Source organism: Eleutherodactylus coqui, chromosome 7 (assembly GCF_035609145.1).
Source record: "Eleutherodactylus coqui strain aEleCoq1 chromosome 7, aEleCoq1.hap1, whole genome shotgun sequence".
In the NCBI taxonomy this organism is placed as follows: domain Eukaryota; kingdom Metazoa; phylum Chordata; class Amphibia; order Anura; family Eleutherodactylidae; genus Eleutherodactylus; species Eleutherodactylus coqui.
The window spans coordinates 194,109,616-194,133,901 of NC_089843.1; the positions used below are offsets into that span (position 1 = coordinate 194,109,616).

Here is a 24,286-nt window from a genome sequence, read left to right on the forward strand (position 1 = left end):
GAGCTTTAGAGGTAGGATGGCTCCTGGACATGTGTCTCCTGGCTTCCTCCTGTCCCTCATGCAGCCTAGAAAGCGGAGCTAGATACTCCTGACGATCTTCTGCCTCAATTGGGCCCTGGAACATATAGTAGAGCAGGCAGCAGCCCCCTGCTTCCTTCCACCGTGTTGAGGAGTTAACATATGCCGAGCTGCATCACCGCTGGACTGAATGGGGTAATGCAGCCACTCGGGTCCTGACCAGTATTATTGTATTTGGACGCCACCAGGAAGTCCTGGTGGAGTCAAGAGTGATGGGGGTAATGCCCCCTCAAGCTGATTGGCTGCACAGTTGGCTGGGCTGCAGTTCCTGCCAGGCCACTAATGAAGGCCTGTTTGGAGCAGCATAGAGCGGCCCCCGATGCAGCCACACAGCCCCAGCTTGAAACCCATTCCCCGCCGGCGTGACAGCAGCATGCCCCCCCACCCCCACCCCCCTCAGTGATTACATTGTCAGATTGCAGACTGCAGCAGAGGCAAGGCGGCCCCCCTTCACCCCCATGTAATGTTCACCTCGCATTCCCCGGGAAGGGGGGAAGAAACAATGTTAGCAACGGCCGCAGACTGCAGCACCACTGCAGGGCTCGCACAGAGCGGCGCGACAGCATCAGGAGCAGGAAGTGTGCGCGGGGGAATGGCCATCAAGGAGTTGAGAGCTGTGGGGCTGCAGGGAGCAGGCAGCCAGTGGCCGGAACTGAGGCCTTATCCTCCGGTCGGCCAGAAGGTATCCCAGACAAGTGGCGGCGGACCAAGTGGTGAGTCACATCGGCAGCCTCTCCATTGCTTTTACCTGCCTCTGCTACCTTAGATTGAGGGTTTCTTTTATTCTTAGGGTTTCATTATTACCTGTGAACTAGCCGCATTTACAGCTCATAATGTAACCCCAAGTGCAAAGGGAACACTGAGCGTAAGCCAACAGAGCCGGGTAAAAGCAATGCACAGGCTGGTAGGACCTTCCAGCCTTGACCCAATCGGGAGCTGGGGGGGTGACAGGGGCGTTCCTCCTGTCAAACCCCTAGCTTCCAGTGGCATCTAGATACAATAATACCATCCTGACCTGAGCTGCAGGAGATGGGATGGAGGAGCAGAATGTTGCTAGAGATAGCTCCTCTCCCTCACCTAGGCTGCAGCAAGTGAGCACCCTGGAGCTTCCCTGAAGAGGCACAAAGCTCAGTGGGGCGGTTTGGAGGAGAAAAGAGAGGGTCTGAGTAGCTTTGGTAGCCTGCTGCCTCTCCAGGGACCTATTCTGCAGAGGGCACACCTCTTACTCTGTTGTGCGCTCAGCTTCCACAGGTCTTAGCAGTGTCTTTTCCCTAGGTCAGAAGCATTGTAGGAAGGGCTCGTCAGCATGGGCAGGCAGCACCCTCTCTCTACTGACCAGTTTTCTACATTTTGGTGTCCCAGTGGCACAACATGGAATTACAGTCTCTATTCTTCCACAATATGTGTATCCATAACTTTTCTTCACCACAACATGACAATAGCTGCATTCATCAATATCAGAAATAGTTACCAGCATAAGAAACATAAGAAACATTTTTAGGGATTTTTTTCTAAACAGTGCTGGGATCTATTCTAATTTTTTGTGAAGAAAAAGGTGTTAGTAAATGTTAAGAAAACTTTTGTTAGATTGTTGAGTCAGAGCCTCTAGTAAGTGACTTTACTGGATACTCACGCAACATTTGCTCAAATATATCACAACCCTTCCCACAGTGTCACAGGTAAAGAGTCTGTACCCAGTGAGTTTGCTAGCTCTTCTTTCCCCAATCTATGTATTTTCCCTACTTTACTTTAAATTGATTGCAAAGGGTCAGCAATGGCTCAGTTTGAGCTGAATGTGCCATTGTGTTGAAAGGAGGGTCTCCTTGATATATTTTATTTTAAGGAGGAGGGTGGTGAGTACAGGCAATGCATGGAAGGGTTTACTTGTGTAACACAACAGTCCTACTGTTCTCTAGCCATACTCCTTCCAGAAAAACTGCCTGCCTTTTAGGCAGTGCCTCCTGTATATATAGCCGAATTATCTCCGTAAAGAATATCCTGTCATCATATATGTCATAGGTGTAGAGACAGCTGCAGTAAGATCTGTAAGTCTATCTCTATGTTAGGGTGCAGTCACATGGGCAAGTGTGATAGCAGTCTGAGAAACACACTTGTTAAATTGAGATTCTGAGTGCAAGCATAATGCATTTTGCATTAAAAACCCATTACGTCTATGTGGAAAACACACCAGAAAAAATTGTAAGTGCTTCCAATAGTTTTCACTGGTAAAAATCACATCGCACTTGCATGCAAATCATATGGTATGTGAGCGCGACGCGATTTTTTAAAAAGGTCCCATAGGAAATAATGGGCAAAATTCTTACAAAGAATCGCCTAAATAGGACATGCAGCTATTTTTTAATCTTGCAGCATCACTGCAAGAAAAAAATTAACTTATGAATAAACACACTGAAATCAACTTCTATCCATATCGCTATTGGAAGAAACTCACCTGTGTGAATTCACCCTCATTGCTTTTATATTAAAGGTTAGCAGTAATACTTATTCATTAGTCTCTGGTCTCCTTCCCATCTGCACTTTTGTCTGCCCAATAGCTATTCCATCTCAGGAATATGTGTACATACTCTTCTCTCGCCTGTATCTCCAATGTATGGATGGGATAGAAGGAAATAAAGTATGTATTTTGGAAGGTATCCATTCCAACAAGATAAAACCTTCTAACCCGCCTCCTATATATTACCAGCAATAGATGAGTCCCTGTATATAACCCAATATAGAAAATACCAACCATTAATTCCCTCTCTCACTTAGATAGAAAATCTGGATCTGCCATATGCATTGATGAGACTAGTAATCTATATCTAACAATCAAACTGAGTGATCAAAATTCTTAGCTACAGGCAGTGAACATAAAAAATGAGGAGCTTAGATAATTGGCCTAGTTATGGGGTGCACGATTCCAGAGATATGTGACAAAATTAATTCAGATACCCATGGGAAGGGAAGTGAAAGGCAAGGTAAAAATAAACAGTTAATTAATACATTTGAGAACCATGCTATTAGAAGTGGAAAGAAAGAACACAGACAAAAAATTCAGAAGGAAAGTAGAGGAGCAAGAGACACCGATCACAAACTAAAATGTTTCTACACAAAAACGTATTTATAAGAGACAGACCTAAAAAAATGGGAGTAAATGTTGCATTGTATGTTAGGAAAACATTCATCTCCACAGAGATTCAAGCTTCAGGGCATGGTAGTTCTGTAGAAACTGTTTGGGTAAGAATACAAGGAGAGAACAACAGAAAGGACAACATTGTAGGCATTTACTATAGGCCGCCTGGAGAAGCAGAAAATATTGATGAACTCTTTCTACATCAGATGGCCAAGCTCTCAAAAAATCATGACATAGTGATCATGGGAGATTTTAACTATCCAGCCATTTGTTGGGAATCTCTCTCAGGTAAAAGTAATGGATCCAACAAATTCTTATCCGCTCTTCCTGACAACTTTATATTGAAAAAGGTAGAAGAGGAAACAAGGGGATCTGCTATCTTGGACCTAATTCTTACCAACAGGAGGGAATGGTTGAGGAAGTAAGAGTGGCTGGGACCTTGAATTTTGGATAAAAAGGGGAGGAAGACCTGAGAAGACTCAGACCTCAAGGTGAGATTTCAGAAAGGCAGATCTTAATGAACTCAGAAAGGGGATAGGAAGAATCCAATGACTGGATGTTCTGAAGGACAGAAATGTCCAAGAAGGTTGGGAAATATTGAGAAATGAGATTCTCAAAGCACAATTGGTAACAATCCCTAAAAGAAGGAAGAATTGGAAGCATTTAAAGAGACCAGGATGGATGAATACAGAACTTGCACACATGTTAAAAAGGAAGAAAAATAAGTTAATCAATTGGAAAGAGGGGGAATATCTAAAGAAGAATATAATGTGGTCTGCAGAAACTGTAGGACAAGTGTCAGAAAAGCTAAAGCTGATAATGAATTGATGCTTGCAATAGAGGGCGGTGACTAACAGAATGGTAATTAACAAGGAGAAATGCAAAGTCCTACATCTGGGAAAGAAAAACGAAAAGAGCACATACAGAATGGGAGGAATTGGGCTAAGCAGCAGCACATGTGAAAAAGACTTGGATATACTAATAGATCAAAGACTGAACATGAGTCAACAATGTGATGCAACAGCCAAAAAGGCAAACACGATTCTGGGATGTATTAAGAGAAGGATAGAGTCTAGATCATGTGAGGTAATCATCCCAGACAGATATTTGTCCAGTCTTTGAACACTTCCATTGACGGAGAACTCACCACCTCCCGTGGTAACCTGTCCCTTCTCATTGATTACCCTCACTGTCAGAAAGTTTTTTGTAATATTTAATCTGTGTCTCCTCCCTTTCAGTTTCATCCCATTGCTTCTAGTCTTTCATTGAGCAAATAAGAATAGAGCTGATCCCTCTGCACTGTGACAGCCCTTCAGATATTTGTAGACAGCTTATAAGTCTCCTCTCAGCCTTTTTTTTTTTGAAAGCTAAACATTCCCACATCCTTTAACCGTTCCTCATAGGACATGATTTGCAGATCGCTCACCATCTTGGTAACTCTTCTCTGAACTTGCTCCAGTTTGTCTGTGTCTTTTTTAAAGTGGGGTGCCCGTTGCGTGGTGGCACTGCCGTCCTCTAAATATCTCGGACACCCCCTCTTCGGTAGTTGACATGTTATAAATCACTGGTGAGCTTGCCTGAGGGGTGTTTTCAGACTGGATGGAGTCCTTTTCTCTTTCCCCCTTCCTCTTCTCTCCTTTCTTACTTTTCTATCTGTCCACCCTCCTAACTACCTAATCCCCTATTGTCTTCACTTTTCTCTCCTCTCTCTTCCTTTAGGGTTTTTCCCATTCTGTCCTAAAACCTTGGATATTATTACTTGATATTTTTAGGATCCCCAGATAAGGGAATGTGTAACAACCTGCAAAAGGGGCTTTTGGCTTATTTTGTTTTGTTACGATTTGTTTCTCATAAATAAAACTGTGTGGGACTTTGGGTGGTAGCGGAATTTGCAAGGAGTGGGTTTTGTGGCTAGGTTTTGACTATAACCTGATTACTCCTGCAATGACATTTCATTGTACTGTCCGACACAGCTAATAAAATATTTTTGAACCACAAAGTGGGGTTCCCAGAACTGGTCACAGTATTCCAGATGAGGTCTGACTAAGGAAGAGTAGAGGGGAATAATTACTTCACGTGATCTAGACTCTATGCTTCTCTTAATACATCCCAGAATTGTGTTTGCCTTTTTGGTTGCTGCATCACATTGTTAACATACATAGTAACATACATAGTATCATAGTATGTTAGGCTCTCGACGTAGCGGATGCCCTCTTGTTACAGTCGCACTTCTGGGTATAAACATCATGGGAGAGATCCTTGTATTGTCCCTTAATGTATTCATACATACTTATTTGATCGCCCCTTAGCCGCCTTTTTTCCAGGGTAAATAATCCCAATTTTGTTAGCCTCTCTGGGTATTCCAGTCCTCCCATTCAGTTTATTAATTGAGTTGTCCTTCTTTGTACCCCTTCGAGCAGTGCAAGATCTTTCCTGAGCAGCGGTGTCCAGAACTGTACACAGTATTCCATGTGAGGCCTGACAAGTGCCTTATATAGTGGAAGAATAATGTTCTCGTCCCTCGCCCCTATACCTCTTTTAATGCACCCCAATTCTTTATTTGCTTTTGCAGCACCTGATTGGCATTGATTGCTCCAGTTAAGTTTACAGTCAAGTAGTACCCCCAGGTCTTTTTCTATGTCACTTTTCCCTAGCAGTACGCCATTAGTTTGTATTGGTGACATCCGTTTCTCCTGTCCATGTGCATAACCTTACATTTATCAATATTGAACTTTATTTGCCATTTTTCTACCCAAGACCCCAGCTTATCTAGGTCCGTTTGTAGCCGCACATTGTCCGCTTTGTATTAATTATGTTGTACAATTTTGTATGGTCTACAAGTATTGATATTTTACTGTGCAGTCCCTCTATCAGGTCATTGATAAACATATTGAACAGAATGGGGCCTAAGACTGAACCCTGTGGCACCCCACTTGCGACGGTGGTCCAATCAAAGTATGAACCATTTATTACCACCGTCTGCTTTCTATCTCTGAGCCAGTTCCTTACCCAGATACACACGTTTTCGCTCAGACCGAGCTGCCTCATTTTATATATCAGCCTATTATGCGGCACGGTGTCAAATACTCTAGAGAAATTCAGATATATGAGATCAATAGACTCTCCCAGGTCCAGCCTAGAATTTACTTCATCGTAGAAACTGATCAAATCGGTCTGACATGATTGACCTCACATGAACCCATGCCGATGAGCAGTTATACAGTTGTTTTCCTTGAGGTATTCTAGGATGGCATCTCTCAGAAACCCCTTGAATATTTTTCTAATTATTGAAGTGAGACTTACCAGCCTGTAGTTACCAGGCTCTCTTTTAGACCCCTTTTTGTATATTGGAAGCACATTGGCAATGCACCAATCCAGTGGTACAGTCCCGGTCTCAATAATGTCCATAAATATAAGAAATAGCGGTCTAGCTATCACGTCACTTAGTTCCCTTATAACCCTTGGGTGCATTACATCCTGGCCCAGCGATTTATCGATTTTGATCCTCTTGAACAGGCTTTGCCCTTCCTCCTGTGTTAGGCATGCAATATTTAGCTGGGTTTTTTTTTTTAATTCCCCTGCATCTCGTGTAGCATTTCATTTTCATTTGTGAATAAACTCGAAAAAAAAACTATTTAATAGATTTGTCTTCCCCCCATCGTTTTCTATGATTTCTTCTGCATTATTTGTTAGCGGGCCAGTGCTCTCAGTGTAAATCCCTTTACTGTTTATATAATTGAAGAATAGTTTAGGATTATTTTTGCTCTCTTTGATAATCAGTCTTTCTGTCTCCTCCTTAGCAATTTTGAGCTTTTCTTTGCATGATTTGTTTTTTTTCCCTGCATAATTTTAGTGCTTCTTCGCTGCCTTCTTGTTTTAGTAATTTAAATGCTGAGTCATGTTCAGTCTGTGATCTATTAGTATACCCAAGTCTTTTTCACATGTGCTGCTGCTTAGCCCAATTCCTCCCATTCTGTATGTGCTTTTTTCATTTTTCTTGCCCAGATGTAAGACTTTGCGTTTCTCCTTGTTAAATACCATCCTGTTAGTCGCCGCCCACTGTTCAAGCTTTTCTAGATCTTTTTGAATACTCTCTTCCCTAGTGTTAGCTATCCCTCCAAGCTTTGTGTTGTCGGCAAACAACTGAACAACGGATACTAAAAGTTAAAGAAGGAAGTGAAAAATGGCCCTGTATATTTGAATATCAAGAAAACTTAAATCATTGCAACAGCCATAAACGGTACAGGATCAAGACTTCATCTTCTTTGGATCGAACATCAACCACAATAAAGGATCAGGACCCCAAATAAAATGAAGAATGGGTCTAGGTCACTGTGCAATGTTAAGTATGGATAAGATCGGGAAAAACAAAGACATAAGCCAAATGTTTTCATTGGACAGCAAAATTTCCTAATTTCCTGACTGATAATCCTTTAAACTCCTCCATTGTGATGGGTAAGTCAAATACTAAGAAAGACACTCTAGAAAAATGACCCTTTCCTGATGTTACCAGATAATGTTTTCTATTGAGATTGTTCTCTTGGAATCGGATAGGGACTTCTGAAGATTGTATAATAAGGACTTATAATAGCCCCTAAATGCTTCTGGAGATGAAATTGAGTTAAGGCCCATTTACACGCAAAGATTATCGCTCAAAATTCATTAAAGCTATGGCATATGAACGATAATTATTGCATGTAAATGCAACCATCATGAACTTTTCATCTGAACCATGATTTTTAGGTGACCTTAAAGGCCATCGTTAAGACCAAGATACTGGAATGTTTTCAGTTTGCTTATGTTTTGTTAGTTTCAGTTTTTTACTGGAAGAAAAAGAGCAGCAGATTGCGCCAATTGTTCCAATAAAAAAGCGGAAGAAACAAATTGTTATGGCCCCTACCGTTAGCTACATGTAGTTATTGCTTCTACTACTATATAGTTAACTGTGGTTTTAGTCATAAGTGTTCTAACAATGCCCTTAAATGTAAAGCGATAAGTGGCAAAAAGTGAGCGATAGTCAGCAGTGATCTGCCTGTATAAACGCTCTGCATAATCGCTAACATCTAGCGGTGACATTATACACATGCAGTGGTTTAGCCAACAGTCGTCCCGTGTAACTGAAGCATTAGGCTGGATGAATGTAGATCCATAAGAACAGCTTTTGTTGTGTATGGATATCTACAAGATGAATGTACCGTGGGAGTGCAGTATCAGAATGGCCTGCCAAGGGTGTTAGTGAGGCATTCTGGCTGCTGTGGGTGTGGCAGGAAGCAATAAAAAAGAGCCAGTTTCTGCCAGACTTAGGGGGAAGAGACAGCTTAGCAAAGCTGAAGGGCTGCTAGCCTGAGGTCCCGTGTGGGCCACTGAGAGGCGGTATAAAGGAGCCGCTTCAGGAACTCAGAGCCTGAGGTCCTGTGCAAACCAGTGTGCGATCTATCATCTGATCTGAAAGAGGAGGACACCCTCTAGACACCCCAGGTGGGGGTTAGTGACAAGGACCCTGAGGGTTGTCAACCCAGGACTGTTGTAAGCTGTACATGATTGCTGTGCTGCAATAAATGCCAGCAGGTGCCAGATTTATAAGAAATTCCTGTTCCTGGAGCCTTTTATACACGTGAGGTGCCCATTTCCTGACGTTGAGGTCGGTGATCCGCAGGCGAATGACCCTCATTTGCCACAGTACATAATCGCTCCATATCATAGGCTTTGCAGTATGTGCCTGAGTATAGCAATAAATATACTCCGTACAGCCTTGAGATCTCAATCTTTGTTTTAAAACCAGGCGAATCACAAAGTATTTTTAAAAAGCAACTTGCAAAGAAGTTAGAACATGACGGTGATGTTGTATTTAAAAACTGCAAAATGAATTCTAAATGTAGAGATTTTACAATCCATAAGATGTGTTGCACAAACTAAAGGACAATTTACACTGAAAGATGATCACTCACAAATCGCTCAAATGACAGTTTGAGTGCCAGTTTTGAGCAATCATCTTTGTATAAACTTTTAAGTAGCTAATTAGCTATTTAAGAATTAAATGCAGCCAGAGCAGAACACCGCTGATGACTCTTAGAACAGCAGCTGCTTTGTATATGCAAACAGCTGCTTTGTTCTCAGAGCTGTCAGCTGGTATCCTGTTGAGCTGATAGGGCCGAGAACAGCAGGAGCTGCTTTGTTCTTAAAGCTATCACTGAGAGCTCTGTGCAGGATACTGACTGAAAGAAAGCTATCAGCTGGTATCCCGCTGAGAACTCAGCATGCGGTGCTGATAAGGCTCATTGCTGACTTTTAGCTTGCTAAAAGTCAATGATGAACGAGTAGTGCACGAACAGTGCACGAGGGCCGCCCATTTGGACGCAACAATTATCGCTCAAAAGATGGCTTTTGAGCGAATTTTGAGCAAAAATCGTTATTTTAAATGGGACTTTACTCTCTGATGTGTATTAGGAACAAAATGTACATGTTAAAATGTAATCAAAATCCCATTATGCTTCTTCTTTGTAAGGGCAGGGTAGTAAAGTCCGATTATAAAACTGATAAAGAGCAGAAAAAGGAATGAATCCAAATTCCTAAGACATGTAGTAAGTACAGTAATTGGCCTAAATCATCCCTGTTTTAGTCAATGCTGAAAAGTAACAGAACACCACATGCATATTTATATATATGGACACCTAGAAATTGATATTGTATATAACATTCTTTCTTCCCAAACTGCCCATAAACATGCACTCCTGGCTAAGGAGACAAGACTGCAACATACTGCTGTTTTATCTCCTGGTAGAAAGAAATTATTTGGCATGTTGAAATCCAACATGCCTGTTCATTTCCCATGAGGTGCCACCAGAGGATGGTTGGGAGGCCCCCCCATACACGTTACATGTGTACATAGATCTGGTTAACATAAGTGTAATTTGTATGGACAGCATAAGTAATATGTTATCTTTTTTAGCAACTGTGTAAAAGTGGGTGTAACGATGTTGGTTCTTTGGTCTGAAATCCAGTGGGAGAGGCAGCTGTAGTAACATATAAGCAGAGTTTGGTTCACGCAGATTGGAGATCAGATACAAGCAGTGTTCAGTATGGAGATCATTATAAGATGAGAACAATGAACTATACAAGCCAGAATACTCAGGCACAGGAATTAGAGACTGCAAGTTTCAATAGAGCAACAACAACTGTGACTAGAACAGAGCAGGTTGGGTCAATATTTAGTCTCTGGATGCAAGAAGCACTTAGTTAAACCAGAGTAGGAACAACAGAACTTTGGATATGAGGGTCAAGGCTGCACATTACAAGAGAGAAAACCAGGGTTCAAGTTCGAGTGCAGTGGCCCGAAACACCTATTTCTGGCCCCTCCATAAGTGTCATACATGTCATGTCTTCAATGTAGATGCACTATGTCTGCTGTTATGTGTATTGCATAGCTGCAGCATGTAAGAGGTTAATGTCTGAAAGTAGCAGGGATATGTCTCAAAAAGTATCAATATCTGTCTAGTCATGTGATGTCTGTACCCTATAAATATGAGTACGTGAGGAATGTCTAGGTCTTTCATCATCTTCTACTATTGAGAGTGGAGTGCTGTGTCGGCCACATGGTGGTACCTTCAAGCCTCATGTGGTGAAGTGATGGAAGAAGAGGAGAGGTATCCTGAGTCCTTTATGCCAGGAACCACCTCTGAAGAGAGAGTGAAGTGAGGAGTCCGCCGTGCAGAGTTGTCTTCAAGTACTGAGTGAGTGTCTGTGGAATGTTCCTACCCCCATCCTCCGGAGTGTTCCCCTTTCAAGGAGCGGTACCTTACAGATAACTTGGCCTGTAGGACCGGCATCATCCTGTGTCTCCTCCCTGACCTCACAGTCTCTGTCTTTCCTGCACTGGTGTGTAAAGCTGTACTTTGCAAAGCTTCAAGTAAAGTTCACCGGTCATTGTCCATTCCCAGTGACCGAGTTATCAAGTTTCAACTGTGTGTGGGGACTCTCTTTATTTAACAACCGGGTACAAGCTACGGTGAGAAGGAACGGTGGTGTCACTCGTGACAAATCTAAAGTCTACCACACGTATACAGGTGAAGAGGCATAGCAGTACTTGGGCCGAGGTTGTGTGCGTCCCTCCTGCCAGCTCCTCAGTGCGGGCCTCGTGTCTATGTGGCCGCTGGGATGCTGCACAAGCATATTCAGTTTTTCACAATACTTTCCCTTCTCAAAGAGTGTCCTATAGATGGTACTGAACTATGCTTAGCTGGTCAGTGACAATGGAATTATTTTATTAGCAATGGAGCATGAATATTCTTCACTGGTTCCAATGGGTTGTCCTTAGGACCATAGCCTCACCACTGAATCAATGACTGAAGTTGATTGTGAAATTCCTACATTTTTTATTCAATTTGAGTGAAGGTATTCTGAGCTAAATTCCTTGTGGAAAGCCATACCATATTTCCTACCTTATAAGAAGGACAATAATGACAATGCCTGGCTGCGGCTCTCTTGTAGGGATTTTGGGCTTCACACAGAATGTTGGTCAACTTCGCTTGACCTTGTTGCAGGGTAGTCAGTTTATCATTAAAGGGGTTGTCCCGCGCCGAAACGGGTTTTTGTTTTTTTTAACCCCCCCCCCTCGTTTGGCGCGAGACAACCCCGATGCAGGGGTTAAAAAAACAACCCCCACAGCGCTTACCTGAATCCCGGCGGTCCGGCGTCTTCATACTCACCTGCTGAAGATGGCCGCCGGGATCCTCTGTCTCCATGGACCGCAGGGCTTCTGTGCGGTCCATTGCCGATTCCAGCCTCCTGATTGGCTGGAATCGGCACGTGACGGGGCGGAGCTACACGGAGCTACACGGAGCCCCATAGAGAAGAGGAGAAGACCCGGACTGCGCAAGCGCGGCTAATTTGGCCATCGGAGGGCGAAAATTAGTCGGCACCATGGAGACGAGGACGCCAGCAACGGAGCAGGTAAGTATAAAACTTTTTATAACTTCTGTATGGCTCATAATTAATGCACAATGTACATTACAAAGTGCATTATTATGGCCATACAGAAGTGTATAGACCCACTTGCTGCCTCGGGACAACCCCTTTAACATCAGACTAGGGTGAAGCTAAAGACTCATGAGCCTGGGTGCAAAACTTCAACTTAGGCCCTTCAAACCCCCCACTGCTTCATTACATAACAAGTGCACTGTGCCCATTTTGGGGAAGCAGCACAATAATAAGAGGCAACAGAAGGGCCAAGAGGATGGTGGCTAAAGCTGATAAACTGAGAAAAAAAGACACATCACATTTAACCCCTTAAGGACCAGGCTGTTTTGTACCTTAGGAACCAGACACTTTTAAGGGATTTTTACCCATGTGGTGGTTTTACTGCCCTATTTTTTTTCCTTTAGCTATCAAAATTATTTTTGCTGCGTTTTTTTTCCGTGACATATAGGGCTATTTTTTAAAATATCTTTTTCCATTTTTTCCATTTTAGGGGGGGGGGGTAAAACGCTAAAAAAATGATTTTTTTAACATTTCTAATATTTTTTTTTTTATTAGTATATTTACGCTAAAATAGACTAGACTTGTTAAAAGATCACTATTGATACTCTTTATTAGAACCTACTAAAAACATACACACTAGGGCTAGACAGCTGGGGTGGGGGTATCCGGACGTAGAAGGAAATTGCAACGCTCCAGCGACAAGACAGACAAAAAACAAAAGAACTCAGACACACATAAAAGGGAGAGTGACAGCTCTCAGCTCAGATAGAGAGGTGAGAACCCTGATAGACTCAAGGTGTCTACTATGGAGACACCGAGAATATAATACTGTCCACTCAATAATTTCGATTACTAACGCTGCCAACTTGTTTCAGCTCCTCTAGCTCATAGTTTTGATTGCTAACTCTGCCAACTAATTGTGTTGCTCCTCTAGCTCTACATGTTTCACCACCAATATGGCGGATCTTCAGGAGATATGGGAGCCTAAATGAGGCCAATGTCCAATAGGGGCTGTGTAGATGGAGAAAAGGAGGGGGCAGAGGACCGAGCCATGGTGTACCCCAACAGCAAGGGAAAGAGGGTTTGGGTTCCTTTGTGATTGTGCACCATAAACCACCTCGCTGAGGACAGCTATCAGGTCTATGCTGATGACTAATCTGCTTTTTATTGAGGTACACAGCAGTCAGTCTGCATCAGCTGGCCATGAGCATCCTACTTACCCCATGTTAAAGCCCCCACACCCTCCGAAGCCGTCTACATGGTTCAGTCTCAGGAGCTGTTTGATCACTCGGTGTCATGGATGTCAACTGAGCAGTCCAAACAAACAGAGGAAGAAGACCAAGATGGTGAGAAGAGGAGAGGCAGTGCCCGCAGGTTGGCTCTCCCACGGCGCACGGTCCTAACACTGAGAGACTGCAGTTGTGATCAGTGTAATCAGAACTGCAGTCTATCAGTGCACATCGACCAGTGATTACAAGGAGCTTCTATGGAGGGTCTAAGTCCTCTCTCTATTCACCCCTGTAGCAATATCGGATAACCTGTAAATGAAAGTCCAGGAGGACCCGAGAGAGAGATGGTATAAGTTATACATCTTGTATATGGTGATATGGAGTATACTGTTATAACCTGGGTGTTTCCTGTATATAATTATACATGTACAGCTGGTATAAGTTATACACCTCCTGTATATAGTGATATGCACTATGTTGGTATAACCTGGAGATCTCTTGTATATAATTATATTAGTACAGCTGGTATAAGTTATACATTATGTATATAGTGATACGGAACATGCTGGTATAACCTGGCCCAATTTATATCAGCATGGCTGATATCACTATATGGGCTCCCACACACCTGCGTTTGCGTTTTTTGTTAAAGCGATTGTCAATGGGACTTTCTAATGTAAAAAACGCAACGCAACTTGCCTTTTTGTCCCATTGACAATCGCGTTAACAAAAAACGCAAACACAAGTGTGTGGGAGCCCTATAACTTATACCAGCTGTACATATATAATTATATACAGGAGATATTCAGGTTATATCAGCATGATTGATATCACTATATACAGGGAGAAGTATATACATCTCCTGTATACACATAGAGGAGAGTTAGGTTCTCCTCAGTGTATACACACAGAGGAGGTATATAGGTATTATTCACAGCAGCAGTTACAGACAAAAGATCAGAGGTTGGGAGGCAAAAATAAACAGGAACAATACGGCCCTATAGTCCACATCATCTATATGTCACCGGTCCTGGATATTATATGTATACTCTGGAGGAGGTAAAAATACAAGAATCTCTCCGCATACTCTCTGGCAAGAAATCACTTAGAAGAAGGCTTAGCCTAGATGCACCCCGCACATTCTATGCCTGTAGTGTGAATGGGTACCTGGTTTGTGTGAGGTAGGATGATGAGGGTTGTGCGCTCTCTCTTTCTCTGGCATGAACTCACTCCTGTTACATCCACTCTACATGCGCTGCGGGTAGTTGTTCCTCTTCCTACATCTTCACAAACGTGGAAGCTGATGGTGCTCCCATGTGGCTCTATGTTAGCTCCAAGCAGCAGGTAAGATGGAACCCTGCTCCAACACAGAATGAAGAAGACCCATTCCCGCTCTCTGACACTCACTTTTATAACCTCACTTGTATCACATGACACAGTAGGAATAGATACATTCAGCAGCAGAGCTGAGAGGCAATGATTTTAGGGGAGTTAACTAGAGATGAGCGAGCATACTCGCTAAGGGCAATTGCTTGATCTAACATTGCCCTTAGCGAGTACCTGCCGGCTCGGGAGCAAAGATTCGTCTGCCAGAGCGGGGAGCGGCGGGGGAAAGCGGGGAGGAACGGAGGGGAGATCTCCCTCTCTCCCCCCCCCCCCCCCCCCGCCGCTCCCCCCTGCTCATGGCCGCAACTCACCTGTCACCCGCGCCGGCAGCCAAACCCTTTCTTCCGAGCAAGGAGATACTCGCTAAGGACAATGCTCAATCGAGTAATTGTCCTTATCGAGTATGCTCGCTCATCTCTAGAGTTAACCCTTCAGACGCTGCAGCTGTGCAACATACATACAGAAAATGGACATGACAGTTTTGCACAGTGCATCCTCATGAGACAGAACATGTATGACAATTATGGAGGGAACCAGGATGTTGTTCTGGGACACTACAGGGTAAATAAATAAATAAATGGAATGAGGACTGGAATACCCAGAAAGGCTAACAAAATTGGGATTATTTACCATGGAAAAAAGATGGCTAAGGGGCGATCAAATAACTGTGTATAAATACATTAGGGGACAATACAAGGATCTCTCCCACGATCTGTTTATACCCAGGACTGCGACGATAACAAGAAGACATTCGCTAAATCTAATAGAAAGCAGGTTTCATCACCAACATAGAAGGGGGTAAGAACAGTGAGATTGTGGAACTCTCTGCCTGAGGACGTGGCGATGGCAAAATCCATAGAAGAATTGAAGAGGGGACTAGATATCTTTCTAGAGCGCTATGATATTACAGGATATAGACATTAGGTGACCAACGCAGTTGTTGATCTCAAATGTTGATCCAGGGATTACTCTGGTTGCCATTATGGAGTCAGGAATTTTTTTTTCTTCCAAATAAGCTAAATTGGCTCCTTGTGTTTTTTTTGCCTTCCTCTGGACCAACAAAGGTGGGTTTGAAACAGGCTGAACTAGATGGACATTGTCTTCATTCAGCCTTACATACTATGTTACTATGTAGAGGACAGGTAGATTCTCCTCACTATGTACACACAGAGGTCAGTTAGATTATCCTCAGTATATATACACAGAGATGAGGTAGATTCTCCTCAGTATATACACACAGAGATGAGGTTAATTCTCCTCAGTACATAGACACAGAGGAGCTTTATATACTCTTCTGTATACACACAGAGGTAAGTTAGATTCTCCACAGTATATACACATAGAGGTGAGGTAGATTCTCCTCAGTATATGCACATAGAGGTGAGGTAGATTCTCCTCAGTATATACACAGAGAGGAGAGGTAGATTCTCCTCAGTATATACACACAGAGGTCAGTTAGATTATCCTCAGTATATATACACAGAGGTGAGGTAGATTCTCCTCAGTATACACACAGAGGAGCTTTATATTCTCTTCTGTATACACACAGAGGTAAGTTAGATTCTCCTCAGTATATACACATAGAGGTGAGGTAGATTCTCCTCAGTATATACACATAGAGGTGAGGTAGATTCTCCTCAGTATATAGACATAGACATGAGGTAAATTCTCAGTATATACACACAGAGGTCAGTTACATTCTACTCAATATAAACATACAGAGGTCAGTTAGATTCTCCTCAGTATATACACACATAAGTCAGTTAGATTCTCCTTACTACATACACATAGAGGTGAGGTAGATTCTTCTCAGTATGCAAATCATTTCCCTGGCCTTTATGATTTCTGAGAAAAGAACTATCTCATGTATCACAGATTTTTTTACGCTTATAATTGAATATTAATGCTGCGACCCGTTTACTTTTCCTATTTAGGACGTAAAGAATGGTCGTGCCAAATTTCATGTTTACAAACCAATGAAAAACAAAAAATAAACCAGCGCTCCGGTGTTTCAGAAGACCACACTCAAAATTTGCAAAGGTTAGTATTATGGTGGTGGTAGTATAGTAATAAATATTACTTACTTTACAGGGGGTGCTTACGATTAAGCACCCCTGAATCCAAGGTAGCAGGCAGAATTCAAACGGAGTGTATGGAAATTCTTTTATTGCGACGCGTTTCGGCCGTAATCTCGGCCTTTTTCAAGCATTTTCAAGATGCTTGAAAAAGGCCGAGATTACGGCCGAAACGCGTCGCAATAAAAGAATTTCCATACACTCCGTTTGAATTCTGCCTGCTACCTTGGATTCAGGGGTGCTTAATCGTAAGCACCCCTGTAAAGTAAGTAATATTTATTACTATACTACCACCACCACAATACTAACCTTTGCAAATTTTGAGTGTGGTCTTCTGAAACACCGGAGCGCTGGTTTATTTTTTGTTTTTCATTGGTTTGTTTTTCATCCCGTGGTGCATTTTTCATCTCTGGGAGCAACCAAGACGCTCTCTTCAAGATGTCCTTTGTGACCGGTGTAAGGAAGCTCCATCCCTATTGTGGATTGATACGTCATCTTGGATTTTGACGCACGGTAGCCCAGGACACAGGCTCGGCGTCACGGGGTGAGTGATTACTCTACTCTCCTTTTTATATACACTCTCGGCACCTTTTTTTTACAAGCATTCTCCATCCATTTCATGGAGCGCTATCCATTATTTATCTTTTCAAATTTCATGTTTGTGAGATTCAGATGTGTGTTATTAGTTATATTACAAAGGGGGTCACTTACTTTTGCACTTAGAATTGAATAATCAAGTTGTGACCTCTTTACCTTTCCTAAAGGTACCTAAAGAATGGTTGCTTCAAATTTCACGTTTGTACGACACCGGGGAGTTAGAGAATTAGTGACGATTCAGTCAGTCAGTCAGGGCTTTCCCCTTTATATACATATATATATATATATATATATATATATATATATATATATATATGTACAGCTGGTATAACCTGGGTATCTCCTGATTATAATTATATATGTGCAGCTTGTATAAGCTGCTATAACCTGAGTATATACTGTATATGATTGCACTCTTTGCACACAACTAAAAAACGCAACAGAAACCTCCATGCAGTTTAAAAAAAACAAAATCGCAAGTATTGTTTGAATTCACATGTGGTTTTTAATAGCGCTTGCAGTTTTTTGATGTGATTTTAATTGTGGCTCAAATATGCAACAAAAAACATGAACACAGGCTAAGGCTAATTTCACGTGGGTGAGTGCAATATCAGGCCATGAAACTCAGCCCGATATCGCACTCCCCAACATACAATGTCCCCGTGGATGCAAGGCCTTTTTGCGTTAAAACCAGCTCGCATCACATTGGGGAGAAGCGATGCTTTTAGCTGAGGTGGAGGATCGCAGAGTGTTTCCCATTATTTTCAATGGGTAAACCTTGCATCGCATCACACTCGCATGCATCTTGTACGCTGTGCAATGTTGTCCCGGCCCCATTAAAAACAATGGGTGACATAATACGTTCCAAGGGAACGCCCAAAGATAGGATATGCCGCAATGTTTTTGTGTGATGTGGGAAAAAAATTGCTCATGTGTATGACCCCATTCAAAAGAATAAGATTTATATTCGTATGGGATTTGTGCGTCTCGCAACGCACAAATCACGCGCGATTTTCTTGGCCGAGTGAAATTGACCTAAGCAGCTACAAGCAGATTTTCATGTAGTCTACACTCAGCTGCCTCTCGTCTGGCAAAAGTACAGTGACAGTTCGAGCTACCACTCAATCTGTGACATGCCTACATGGTGGAATTCCATGTTGCATGTATTCCAGAGGCTAATTCAGCAGCAGAGTACCAGATGATCTGTGCCATTAGCAGTCACAGCATGGAGGTCTGTCACTTAATGCCTGTGGAATGGCTGCAGATCAAAGACGTGTGTGACGCTTTAGACTGCTTTGAGGAAGTGACCAAAATGGTCAACCGTGATGATGCCCTGATCAGTATGAATAACTCTGTTGGATGCCTGCGGAAAATATGCTACAGACCTCAGGGACAATGATGTATTGTTGTCACAGGGGGAGGAGAAAAAGATACCAATCTCCTGTCTCGCCATTCTACCATTAATCAACACCAGAGGGAGTGTGGCTTTGGGCAAGAAATGGAGTGTCTTCTTCAACACGTCTCTCTACCCATGGGAGAAGTCTAGAAGAGTGGGATAATGTAGGACCAGAGGCAGAGGAAGGGGCTATGCAATATTCCTACCATCCACCACTAACTCTAGCTAATCGACATAGATGGCAGGACCAGACAAAGGACACTCTTAGGCCTGACCCCAAGGGATGTGGGTCATCACCCTTAGGCACTTTGAGGCATATAAGTGCTTTTATGCTGCAGTGCTTGCAGAAGGACTGTCACATAGCCTACATCAAAACATCATTCACTACTGGCAGGCCACCCTCCTTGATACCTGCTACAAGACCAAAATGGCAAATCTCATTCCGGCAGTGGAGAAGGACCTAAAAATATGGCAGTATTACACAGAGTAGGACTGACAGGCAGTACTTATTCATGATGGTCCAAGAGTATGTCAGCTCCAATGAAGATGTACTCTGGCATGGCATTGGTCTATCGGTCGTAGCTGGTTCACTGATAGTAAAGTACTAGGTATCCAACTTTTTCATTCATATGGAGGTTTTTTAGCCCACAGAGAGGTGCCTGTAAAGCTGAGTATCCATCAATTAAGGTTTACCTTCACATGGTGGATGGGTACACACAAATTTGATCTAATTGCGCCCTAAAAACCTTGCTTTTTTATGTGGGTAGTATAAATAACAGTTATGCATTTTTATGCAGATATTAAGTACATATGAGTGTTGAAGTATGTATTTGTTAGGCTGCCTGTCCACGGGCGAGTTTGAATTGCATTCCCTGCGGCGATAATCCGGTCGCAGGGAACGCAGTTCAAGCTCTCCATAGTGTTCCTATGGAGAGCGCTTCCCCCCTGTCCACGAGCAGAGAACCATTGCGATTCTCCGCTCGCGGCCGGCAAATCGCAGCATGCTGGTGGTGGAACTGCTGCTGCTTTCCTTCTCCTGCTTCCGTCATATTTCCTCCTCCTACTTCTCCCAAAACAAAAATTTTCTAAAGTACAAGATACATCTGTAGCTCTACAGCTTTCCCCTGGAGGAGATCCGTGCTCGGCTGTTCTGTAGAGTTTGTCCTTTGAAAAACTTTATTACATTGCTTTTAAAACAAGCGTTACACCTGCGGTCTTACGAAGCGAAATTTTTGTACCTTTACAGCAGTTTCTTGGAGAAGGTCCGTGCTTGAGTGTTATTTTCACCTGACAGAACTTCTCCTTGAAAATGTATGACATTACTTTAAAAACTAGCAGCACACCTGCTGTCTTCCTTGGCGCAATTTTTGATCTAGGAAAGCCTCCGTGGACCTTTTTTTGTTTTCAGTAACACATGTATGCTAACATTGACTGTTACACCACTGTACACTATTTTGACTAATTTTGTGGGAGGAGCACAATGTTCCTCAGATGTTTGGCTGTATTTCTGTGCAGTTTGTGGGGCATTGGCTGCACTGGGAACCTTCTGGAGGGCAAATTCGTTAACCTAATTTTTACTCCCAGTGACTTTAATGGGAGTCATAATCGAGCGTTCCGATTCATGATTATTTTCAAGAAATCGACCCAATACCAACACGAACCGATTACTCTACTAATTTTTCATCACTAGTTGTATTTCCCTTGTGTAAAAACCTGTGAAATAGCCAGGTATCTGCCTGGTCACATTGCATTCCGACTGCCCATTATTTAGACTCCAATAAAATTTCCAAAGAGACATAACATCACATGACTGCAACAGCAAATTACTTCTACAGCAAATTACTTCTACAGGACAATGACATCAACATGGAAGGAATGTCACCTTGGTGAGCAACGACTGGCGCCTGCTGTCATGTGACATATTTATAAACAATATATGTTGTTAATGTACATCTATCAGTCTAAATTGCAAGGAAAACTGCCTGTAAATGGCAAACGGGGTCCTACTTTGCTCCATTTTCTATAACAAAGGCTTCGGCTGCTCTGTGAGGGTGACCATACTAAATCAAAATAAACCCATACAGATTCAGTTTAGTTGCCTTTGAAGGCGACTAAATAGCAACTGGAACTAATTTGAACAAAGCCTAGCAATCTTTAGTTTTGTAGGGAATACTTGTTAAAGTCTGAGTTAGTCCCTGGGCTGCCCCTTCCCGACTCAAGTGCTCCAGGCGCATTTGGTTGTTATATCTAAACCGGTGAAGAATGCCACGGCGTGCGGAAATTATAGACCCATCTCGCTTTTAAATGTAGATACGAAATTATTCGCTAAATTGATAGCAACCCGTCTTCAGCCCTGTATCCCAAAGCTGATACACAGGGACCAGGTGGGGTTTGTCCCGGGGAGGGACAACATAATTAAATGTATGTCATTAATGCGCGTGCTCGGAATGCGGGGTCTCCACTCTGCCTCATGGAGGTGGACGCCGAAAAGGCCTTTGATAGAGTCGGATGGGAATTTCTAGAGGCCACTCTGGGAAGAGTGGGGTTGGGACCCCGCATGAGAGACTGGATTATGGCCCTGTATAGAGACCCCTCAGCCAGGGTTAGGGTCAACGGAGCCTTGTCGGATAATATCTCCATCCGGAATGGAACAAGGCAGGGATGCCCACTCTCTTCATTTTTGTATATCCTGACGATGGAATCCCTGGTCAATGCTATTAGGGGGAATGACTCTATTAGGGGGGCTAGGGTGGGACAAACGGATCATAACCTCTCCTTATTTGCAGACGACCTTCCATATATTTAACCTACCCAAGCGTGGGAATCCCGCTACTGTTGCGGGAATTTGATAGATTTAGCACAGTGAGCAATTTTAAAATGAATCTGCAGAAAACGGAAATAATGAATGTCTCCCTCCCACGGCCCGAAGGGTAGTCTCTGCAGGTACAGTTCCCCTTTAAATGGCACGCTAACTCTCTTAGATATTTAGGTATACAGCTCCCAGTAGACCCCTCAGATGTGTTCGCCCTGAACTTTAAATCTTTCCTAGCTAATTTAGTAAGGGACTTAGGGAACTGAAACCCACTTTTTCTGTCCTGGGGGGGGGGGGGGGGGGTAGAATCAATTCTGTAAAGATGGATTCCCTCCTGAGGTTTTTGTATTTATGTCAGGCATTCCCCATCAAGCTACATAGGTCCTTTTTGAAGTATATCCGCTCCTTAATTACAAAATTTGTTTGGCGAGGCCGTAGTCCTAGATTAAAATATAGTATGACGGCCAGAACCAAGGAGAAGGGAGGCCTGGGCCTACCAGATTTCTCTCTATATTATAAGGCCAATATAGCGAATTGTGTGCTGAAACTTCTTAAACACCGGGAGTCCAAGCTATGGGTTGAGATCGAGTACGCTCTAGAGCCCAGGCTGGCACAGGGTGTCTTTTGGATACCGGGCAGTCTGCTTAGAGGTGCCCCTGGCCTGTCGCCCCTACTGGGCCAACTGATGGAGGCCTGGTCGGGCTTTGCGGGTGGGAGCGCGCTGGTCACTATACCCCATTGCTAGCCAATCCTCAATTTAAAGCATTCGAACAATGAGGGACCCTGGCGACTGTTCCCGCAAACCCTGTGCCACAGCTGACGGATGTGATGGGACGGGCTGGGCTGAGGCCCCTGACTGAGTTTTTTGTGGAGGAGCACGTTCCACCAGGGGCGTGGCTGGAATATCTTCAGCTGAGGGGTTCAGTAGATGCTCTGATTCCCAGATCGAACTTGTCACGGGACCTTACTCCCTTTGAGAAAATCTGCATGTTCACTAACTCTCCCAGTCATGCAATTTTGCTGCTATATAAGATGCTCTCCCTGCTAGACCGGGAGATGGGGGATGCTCTCCCGAGTTACATGGAAGCTTGGGAAAAGGAACTGGGCAAATGCTTCCCTCAGATGGTTTGGGTGAAGGCATTCACACTGACACATAAAGGGTCGGTCTACTCTAGACATCAGGAATTAAATTTTAAGATAATATCCCGATGGTATAGAACCCTGGAGAGACTACACAAAATGTTCCCTCAATCTTCCCCGTCGTGTTGGAGATGTCCGGACGTAGGGGCAGCATGTTCCATATATGTTTGGAGTGTCCGCTGATAGCCTCTCTCTGGGAAGATGTATCAAGACTACACAATAGCCTATGTGACGGAGATATACGGATTACCCTGGAAATGGCCATGATGTCTATGTTTCCGGGATCCATCTCAAGGACTAAGAAAGGCCTGCTTCGTTTCTTCATGCAGGCTGTTAGACAAATCATTCCAAGGTTTTGGAGGTCTATTGCCTGTCCCTCCAGAGCCCATTAGGTAGAGGCGAATAATGAACCGGTGAGGCATGAGGGGATCATATGACCACCGAAAGGTATTATGCGATATGGCAGCCTTGGTTGGAGTTCAGGACCTCCCCCAGGGCTGCAGAATGGGTGGCCCGGGGACGCATCTCATCCTAGGTGCTTTGTCCGTCCTCCTCTCCACCGCTTGGGGGGGGGGGGGACCAGTATGCTAACAACCGATCTCGGGTTGCATTCCTGGTTCAGACAGCTCGGCCCTTGCACGCCCTAATATCTGGGGACATAAGTCCCTTCTAGAAACATGGTGTCGATCCAGCTCATCCCCCAATTCAATCCTTTCCCTTGCCCTCAGCCCCCTTTTTCTCTCCTTCCTTCTCTTTCTTCCTCCCTTTCTCCCTCTCTCCTGTCTTCCCATTTCTATTTCTACTTCCCGTTCTCACATCTATTCTGGTACTTCATTCTATTTTTTCTGTATTTTTTTTTTATTATACTTATATTATGTTTACCAGCATCTGTGCTGCCATTTTAGTTTTATGTTAGGTTAGCAAGGTTTAAAAGTATATAAAAACCTAGGTCAGCGAGAACTCAGATGGCGCTAGATAGAGCATTGGTTAAAGGATGGCGATTATCCCTGCTATTATTTGTTATATACTGGAATGATTCGCCTTGGAATTGATGTATGTTTCTGTCCTAATAAAACTTTTTTTTGAACGAAAGTCTGAGTGAGTCCCTAACAAATACTTACATTAGTTTAGTCAAGGTTTAATGGCTTAATTCTGACTGACGCTTTATTAGTAGTGAACAATGGAGATCACTTACGGTCAAATATTTATGCAGAGCTGTCAGATCCCTTTAGAGAAGTTTTCCCGAACCAGTGCCTTGGGAGCCACATGCAACTCTTGGACCCCCTTGCATGTGACTCCCGAACTGTTGGCAGCTCTCTTGTGAACCACTGTACACCAGGAATATCACGCATTATCAGAGGTTCAAAATCATATGACTGCCAGTTAACACTAGGGCAAAAGCCTTGTCACCAGGCCATAGATACAGTAGGATTGTTCACATTCTGTATCTGGCTCACCACCACC

At 43.4% G+C, this 24,286-nt stretch overlaps 2 protein-coding genes across 3 annotated transcripts in view; one reads left to right on the forward strand and one right to left on the reverse strand.

Annotated features, from left to right (window-relative positions):
• ADAMTS10 (ADAM metallopeptidase with thrombospondin type 1 motif 10) overlaps positions 1-24,286 on the reverse strand; it is a 114,547-nt gene that overhangs the window by 88,992 nt on the left and 1,269 nt on the right. The window lies entirely within an intron of this gene.
• ZAP70 (zeta chain of T cell receptor associated protein kinase 70) overlaps positions 7,373-24,286 on the forward strand; it is a 122,890-nt gene continuing 105,976 nt past the window's right edge. The window contains exon 1 of the mRNA XM_066574192.1: positions 7,373-7,666. The gene's annotated coding sequence lies outside the window, so the exon portion shown is untranslated. The remainder of the gene's footprint in view (positions 7,667-24,286) is intronic.